The 9,723-nt window shown below is 34.9% G+C and overlaps 1 protein-coding gene across 1 annotated transcript in view; it reads right to left on the reverse strand.

Moving 5' to 3' along the window:
- Positions 1–8,251: 8,251 nt before the first annotated feature.
- Pkcdelta (Protein kinase C delta) overlaps positions 8,252–9,723 on the reverse strand; it is a 48,457-nt gene continuing 46,985 nt past the window's right edge. The window contains exon 8 of the mRNA XM_086545063.1: positions 8,252–9,723. This exon is cut by the window's right edge and continues 293 nt beyond it. The gene's annotated coding sequence lies outside the window, so the exon portion shown is untranslated.

The raw sequence follows: 9,723 nt of genomic DNA on the forward strand, positions 1-9,723 counted from the left end.
CCTCAGCCACCCACCCACAAACACACACCCACACAGACACACAACACACAACACACACACGACACACACACACAACAACGACACACATCCACAATACACACACACCCTCACACAACAAGTACACAGACACACATAACCACACAGACAAACCCATACATGACACGACACACACACACAGCACACACACACCACACTCGACACACACAGCACACACACACACATAACACACACAAACACACACCTCCCACACACACACACCCACCCACCCACACACACACACACACACACACACACTCACCACACATACACTCACACACACACACCACACACAACACACACACCACACACTCAGGACAGTACATACACAGAACACACACAACCACACACACCCACACACACACACACACGACAGCACACACACACACTCTCAACCCACCACTCACACAGACACACACACCCGCACACACACACACACACACACACAGACACACACACCACACACCATCACTACACTCACACAAATCCACACACACATAGATATATATATATAATATGATGATAGAGAGAGAGTGAGAGAGAGACATACAACCCAAACACACCAACACTCAACCCCACCCACACGCCAACTTCAAACTTAATACAAGCCAAACCCCACTATCCCCAAACGCCAGGACAGTCCCCACGAAAGAAGACCACACACATACCACACACACAAACCCCACCGAAAGAGAACCCCACCCCCCCCTAATTGAATGACGCCAACACCAAATCCGCCAACAGATGACCACCGACCACCAAACGTCCCCAACCGTGGACGAGTACCCGCCCCCGTGCTCCCATGTCTCTCACTAGCTTCCGCTCGGCTACCCATCACACACCTCCGAAAGTCCAACCCCCCACTCCACAACCACATCATCACCCACCCACCCACCCCAACCCACCCACACACAATAACATCATACCCAGTATAAAACCTAAATCTATAGAGAAGCCATACCACACAATCTATGTGCCGCAACAATAGATACCTTACGATCACATCCAACGCAACCCCAGAACAGATGCAGATACCATTAATCCGAGCACAAACCAGCCAACCTGCATCCGCAGGTGTATATTGAGGGACCAATGAACCTCCATAAACCTCGGACCATATCTATAAATAACAAGTGTTGTACACTGCATAAACCGGAGAGGTCGACACAGACTCACAGATGTCGAGTACCCTGGACAAAATCATGCAATATTAAGTAACTGGCCTCCCACGCACCATCGACTCCAGGGCCCCCCAAAAGGTCGCAGGGGAAAACACGGACACACACAAACAAAACCAAACACCACTCCTTGGCAAGTGCAATCCCTGCGAAATCTGCTAGGGGGGGGGGGGGGGGGGGGAGGCGGCTGCTTAGCTGCATTGAAGTTAAGCTTGCGAAGCCTCCGCAGCCCGTTCTCGAAGCCAAGCGACCGTGCCTGCTTCAGCATCGCCTTCAAGTCAACACCCTGCTGAAGATGGGCGCTGAAGGTAATATGGAAAGCGTCACCCCTTACGGCAGAGGTATTGAATCTGCTTATTGCCAACTCTGAATCATTACGGAATTATAACATGGAATGGGCTAACTAGCATCAAATCGGGATAATCCTAGTTGGCATCTCAACCCTCTAAACCCCGCCCCCTTTCTACCAAGTCGTAAATAATAACAGTTTTTTTTTATGTTTAATTGTTTTGTTGTATTTACAATGATTTTAAATACATTCATATACATGATACATACATACATACATACATATATATATATATATATATATATATATATATATATATATATATATATACAGTGTATATGTATATATATATATATATATATAATAACTATATATATATATAAAATATCAATATATATATATATATATATATATATTTCCTGCGGTGTTTGATACGTGAGAAAACAGAATCAACACTAATGCGAGTCTTTGTTTTGAAATATTACTGTATAAATTACAAAGTGCTCAACAATAATATATAGGTAGAATAAAACAAATTGAACACAAATATTACTGCAGTATATATACTGTACACCATATAAAAAGATATCAAGTAAATGAATATAACACAGGAATTAATACAGGAAAACAGATGTAAAGTTTTCCTCTGTATCCATGGGAAACTTGCTCATATTGCAAGCAGACTTTTGAACATTTATCTTAATGACTGAAATGATAGGAGCTGCCTATTTTCTTTTCTTTTTTTTTCCTATCTGCATGGGTGGGGAGGAGGGTATGTTGATGGGGAGTTGGTGGGGTTGGGGTGGTCAGAGGTGTAGGTATTGAGTAGGTGTGGGTTTTTTTTTGGTAAGTGGATTATGGGGGAGTATATGGGATTGGGAGGGGGGTGGATAGAGGTAATTGTGGGGTATTTGGGTGTGTGGGGGGGGGGGTGGGTTTGAATGAGTGTAGAGAGGTATTGAATTGGGTGGGAGGTGGTAGTTGGTGTGTGTGTGAGTGGTGTGTGTGTTGGTGTGTGTTGAGTGTGTGAGTGTGTGTGTGTGTGTGTGTGGGGGGGGGGGGGGGGGGGGGGGGGGGGGGGGGGGGGGGGGGGGGGTGGGTGTGGGTGTGGGTGTGTTTTGTGTGTGTGTGTGTGTGTGTGTGTAGTTTTGGTTTTGTTGTATGTGGTGGAGTGGAGAGGGGGGATTGTAGTGGGTGTGGTTAGTCGTGGGGATGTAATGTTTAATGTGAGGCTTTATTTTTAGATGTGGTTTTTTGTTGGGGGTGGGGATTAGCAGTGGTGCAAGGGTTGGTCAGCGGCGCGAGAAAAGGACAGAAGTGACGAGAAGTGTGGGTATTTTTCTTGTGCGAAGGAGGGGAGTGTAGGGCAGGGGTGTCGGTGATTGAATTAGTGTGACTTGTATTTCTCTATTGAGATGTAGTTTGTGTCTTTGGGTATTCTTGTATTTGCTGGATTGTGGAATCCGCGTGTTTTGGTGAAACTGGATCATGTTATGGAAGCCCTTTGCTAGGAATTTTTTGTTTTTTGTTTGGTTGCGTTTACTGACCAGTAAAAAGGGTTACCTTGTACTGTGGCAAAAGGATGCATCTTATTATAAACGTTTTCTAAAGTATTGTTATGAAAATGATAAAAAGGATAAAGTAAAGTCTGTCATAACATCAAAATGACATTCAAGATTTCAAAAACATACTTTTTTAAAGTGAGAAGTACCCTAGTTTGTCAAAATCTAAAAATCTGAAAAACAAACAAAGGGGAGGACAAAGAAAAAGAGTTTGAAGGGTTTATATGTATCATTGTTTCAGCAAGTACAAACTCTTGAAAAAAATATAATTTAAAAAAATTACATCTCCAGGATCTCATGCCCCGCATGTACTTCTTTTGGGGTCTTAAATTTCGATTCCAATTTTTATTTCCATGGTAGAATTTTTTGATTAAAAAAATGATGAAAAATAAGATATTATGATGTTAATATGAATTTATTGTCATTTATATGTTATTTTTTTCCGTTTTTCCTTTTTTTCTCTTTTTATTCGTGTTAGTATTTCTTATTTATCTTCTTTCTTTTTGTCTGGGTTGGGGGGTTGGGAAGGGGGGGTTTTTATCCACCACAAACCAGAATTTATTGGGGGGGGGGGGGTTTGGGGGGTTTTTGTGTGTGGGGGGGGGGGGTGTGTGGGGGGTTGTGTTTGGGCTTCATAATTTTTGGGGGGGGGGGAATGATAAAGGGTATTTTAAAATTTTAAATAAAAGAAAGCATTGGGGGGTGGATTATTTAATTAAATTTGGGGGGAGGTTGTTCCAAATGAAAGGTCCTGTTTTAGACTTTCGTTGGCACATTCATCCTCCTAAAGGGGTTTTTTGCCTACAGAGGAAAGGATAGCGACACTTTGTGACCACCCTGAGGGGGTAGCCCAACAAAAAAGGGGTTGGGGTAATTCGCATATAATATATATAAATATAATAATAAAATATATATATATGTGTGTGTGTGGGGTGTTTTGTGTGTTTTGGGGGTGTGTGGGGTGGTGGGTGGTGGGGAATTTTATATAATATAAATATTATATTTTTATAATATATATATATATATTGTGTGTGTTTTGGTTTGTGTGTGTGTGTGGGGGGGGTTGGTGTAATATAGATATAATAATATATATAATATATAATATAAATATATAATAATAGTATGCTATGTTAGGTATGTGGGCCCCCAAAATGGGTATGTTACATGTATGTATATAGATTGTTTTATGTATGTATATAGTATGTATTTTTGTATGATTATATATTAGTTTTATTATGCATATATATATATATACAGGGGATATATATATAATATATTATATATAATATATAAAATTTAATATATATAGTATATATTTTATATACATATATATATAATATATATATATATCAAATATATATATATATAAATACTATATATATTATATAAATATAAAAAAGATATTTAAATATTTGCATGGTTTATGTACGTATGTATATTATGTTGTATGAATTATGCCATATATACAATATATATATATATTATATATATAAAATAATATGTGGTTGTGTGTGGTGTGTCGTGTTGTTGTTGTGTTGGATTGTGTTGTGTGTGTGTGTGTGTATATTATAAATATCTATATAATAATAAATTAATAAGATATATAGTAATGCATGAATCTATGTATGCATAAATACATATATAAATGTATCTATAAATGTAAGAACATATGTATGTATGCATGCATAAAAAATACAGCAAGAGATTCTTAGAATTGAGACCCCGGAAGCTGCACGTCTCTCTCGTTCGTCCCTTGGATGAGAATTATTGTCAACTTAGTGCACGAAACTTGTATAAATAACTATACAAGAAAGCCGTTTCAAACCGTAGGTGAAATTTTCTTGCTCACATCTTCCGAGTATGTGACTGTCCTGGAGCACATAAGGAGGGACATTCATTATCGCGCAATTCTAAAAATATAACCGGTGTAATGCTTACATGAATGTGTTCATAAATATATGCATGCACACACACACACACACACACACACTTATATATAATATGTAAGTATATATATATTCTTATGACTATATATATATATATATTTATATAATAGATATGTATATAAAAATATATATATTTATATTTATATATATAGGGTATGTATGTATTATATACATATATATACATATATATTTATATTATACATATATAGTATTTAGTCAATATATATTTTTATATATAAATAATATATATTAATATATATGTATATATATATAATATAATATATATTATAGTTATATAATATTAATATAGATATATAATATATTATTTACATGTGTATGTTATATATATAACATATAAGATATATTATCAGATATATATATTAATATAAATATATATATATATACTACATATATATACATATATAATTTATATATATATATACATAAGATACATAAATATATATATATATATATATAGAATATATATATATTATATATTAATATTAATATATATATTTAAATTTATATATATATTAGAGAATATTGTAGTGGGTGTGTGTTGTTGTGTATTATATAGATATATATATAGTATAATAATTATATATATATATATATATATATATATATATGTTAAAATTTAAATATTTAGTTATTATATATGATGTTTTATATATTTGTTTATATTAATTTTTTAATGAATATTACTCAAATATCTTATAGAATTAATATAAATATGAATAAATAATACATATATATATGTATATAGTCATAACAAAATTATATATATATATATTTTTATATATATATATAGTATATTTCGATAGTGAATGAGAAGAGAGAGAGCGAGTTTTAGAGTAGTGAAGAAGTGAAGAGAGAGAGAGAGAGTGAGAGAGAAGAGAGAGAGAAGAGAGAGTGAGATAATAGATTGATTTTTTGTGTGGGGGTTATGATTATTTTTTTTAGATTAGATTTATATAGATTTTTTTTTATTTGTTTTTATATTTTTATATATATTACTAATTATATATATATATTTATATGAAGTTTTATATTTCTTAATTTAATATTTTATATATTATATATAAAGATAGATATATATATATATATATATCTTTAATTATATTTACTTAAATATTATAGATATTTATGTTTTTATAATTATTTAGTTTTAGTTGTGTTATTATATATATATATATTTAGTTTAGTATATAGATATATATATTATTTAATATTAGTATATTATAATATTTATAACATGTATGCATAATTTAATATCAATTTATATATATATATTATATATACATGTATGCATAATTTTAATCCTATATTATATAGATATTGTATATATATAATATATAGTATATTATATATATAATATATAACAATAATATAATAAATAAAATATATAAATATATAATTATTTATACTATATGTATATATACCATTATTTATATTTATATATATATAAATAATATATATTATAAATATATAGGATGTTTATATATTTATAGAGTTTAATATCTATATATAAATATTTTATTTATTGATATATATTATAAATGGTGTAATTATTTATATATATATATATATAATATTTATATATTTATTTTATATAATATATAATATATGTTTATTAATAATATATAATAGTAATAATTAATATCTATATTTGTATATATATAATATATATGATATAAAAATAGATCTATACATAATGCATGTATAGATATATATATATATATAGATATATATATATATATATATATATATATATATATATATATATATATATTCATATATATAGAATAAGATTTATATATATGATATATATATAAATGTGTATATATAATATATATATAAATATATATAAATCTATTATATAGAAATCTACAACATATATAATATATAATATATATATATATATATATATATATATATATAAATATAAATACATTATACATACATATTTATATATTTATATGTATATATTAATATATATATATATATAGATATCTATATATGATATATAAAAATTATAATGTAGATAGATATTAAAAATAACTCTCAATCATTTATAATATATAAAATATATATATATACATATATATATATATATATACATGATATATGTTTGTGTTAGGGTTGTGTGGGTGTCACATGTATATACATATAAAACATATATATATATATATATAAATATATATATAATATATATAATATTATATATATAGTATGTGTGGTGTGTGTGTGTGTGTGTGTGTGTGTGTGTGTGGTTGTGTGAGTGTAGTTGTTTTGTGGGGTTGTGTTGTGTTAATATACTATTAGATAAGTAACAAATCCAGTAAGTGCGTTGACAGAGCGAGCTTGACGCCGTGGCACGAGGCACATGGCACACGGGTCGCCGCCGCTTTTCCGGATTGGCCTGACCTGGCGTTTCTCGGACAGAGTTAAGTGTCCGTGACGGAAGATCTTCCTGTGGAAAATCCTGCGCCAGACACGGAAGGTTTTAGACCTTATACAGAGTCTGACTTTTGGGGAAATTGAGGAGAGAGGGACAGTGAGATACGGGGAGGAAAAGAGGGAGAGTAAAACGCGGGTGTTATCTTGAAAATGTGCTCATATTAGGTATTACATAATCTACAGTGTGTACATCGGGAACGTTTTCGCTGTTGACCTCCAGCGTCAGGCGACACAGACGTCAAACATGTAATCTCAAGACGTACGAATAAAAATTATCTATTATCATTATATATCTATATTACAATATGACTCATCATAAAAGAGATTATCAAATATCACTTCGATAAGATTGTCCATCAAAAACAACCTACAAAAAAGTTACAAAGCCAAATATTCCAAGACAGAGGTCATCAACTCCGCAGCCTGCTGCCGTCTTGGTACAGGGGATATGGGGGAATATCGCTGCAGTCAGCACTCTGGCGACAAAAGCTCTTGCTTTTTGGTTCTGCTTCCGCTCCTGACAGACGTGTGTATGATTGCAGCTCGATGCTGGATGTGTCAACGTGTCCAGCCATGATCTCGCCAGACCTTGAGCTGGCTCTGGCCGATGACTCGCGAATGTGACTCTGCATTGGCAAAGAACACCTCTACACTTGTTTTAGACATTTTAACACTCATGCGGATGAGTGTGCATTATATTCTCACAGAAGTTTGACGGCGAAGTGTAAGGGTTGGTCGACCACGGACAGGGTTGAGTGCGAGAGAATGTGTATAAGAGAGAGAGAGAGAGAGAGAGAGAGAGAGAGAGAGAGAGAGAGAGAGAGAGAGAGAGAGAGAGAGAGAGAGAGAGAGAGAGAGAGAGAGAGAGAGAGAGAGAGAGAGAGAGAGAGACGAAGACGATGAATCAAGAGCAGAAGAACATTCTCGGCACATTTCCCTCCCCTCCCCACAGTCCTACCGACCACAGCAGGTAGCTCCTCTCCACTCCGCCGTACCCACATACTCTCCGGGTCCATTAAACTTCTCAATCCCAGATTCTCTCGTCGCCATGTAACGCGGCTCACGTTCCTTACGAGTAAATTTCTGCCACCTTACTCCCTGGGTTTTCCATGGCGGTGTTTTTTTGTTTTTGTTTTTTTTATAACATCAAATATCAATTCAAGTCATCACTAAATGAAAGTTTACATGAATCCAATTATCATCAGTATCTTAACGCTGGCCTTAACTTTCGCAGCTTTCCCTACTGAGGGAACCTGAACACCGAAACATCTCCGTAGAGGGAGTCACGAGTCTCCTTCATTATAGCGATGTTCTCGTCAGTCTATAACGGGGAAAGGCAGACGTTTGCCTTCTGTTGGAAATCTCGTGTTTCTCCTGTGACTGGGAGGCAGACTTTTCCCTCCATCTCAGGCCTTTCTCCTGTGATTGGGAAGCAGAACTTTCCCTCCATCACAGACCTCTTCCTTCGCTGCACCGGGATGAGCTCTGCATTCGCCTTGGTGTGCCCTCAGGGGCGGGAAAGAGCAGTGGGACCTTGATCATTCATTCCCAGTAAGCAAAAGGGCGAGGAGGGGGAGTTGCGTCTTCCAAGGCAGTCGGCGCGTTTCTCCCCGGAGAGCGTAGGCCTATTCATGGAGTCTTGATTTACGAGGCTTAGCAAGAAACACTCAAGCGAAGAAAAAAAAAATCAAAAAGCCTCTCTAACGATAGACCGAAACTCAAGGGACCCAAAGTGGATTTAGAATGATGGCGGTTCTAAGCGAGTGCTCGGAAACGTGTCTCCGACTCTGATCGAAAATGTGAGATTTCGAATGCAAGACACCCTTTTCATAAATCAGAGAATCTTTCTTAAAGACGGGGGGGAGGCCGTGGCGAGTGAGGAAAAATAGGAGAGGTGGGCTAGCCTCCCCCAACCCCCACTCCCACCCCCACCCTCGCGATCTGCGACACGGACCAAACTCCATCCTTTATTCTCACAGAAGAGCTCATTAGTCCGAAAGTGGAAGAATGGAACATCATGAATCAGATAATAAATAACTAGGAACTCAAGCGTAGAATCAATGAAACAACGTTCAAGTTTCATCTCGAACATCATTAGGAGTTATATTTCTTCCCCTTGGTAAATGAAAGAAAGAAAGAAAAAAAAGACTCTAGAAGACACTAGAGGTTATCGAAAACGCCGGCCCTCACTAGGTCGGGGTGACGACACGAGCGCGGGAAAAAGAGGACCATCGGCATCCATTAAGATAGTC

This window comes from Penaeus japonicus, unplaced genomic scaffold (assembly GCF_977035675.1).
Source record: "Penaeus japonicus unplaced genomic scaffold, GWHDUDI00000001_assembly GWHDUDI00000016, whole genome shotgun sequence".
NCBI classification, from domain to species: Eukaryota; Metazoa; Arthropoda; class Malacostraca; order Decapoda; family Penaeidae; genus Penaeus; species Penaeus japonicus.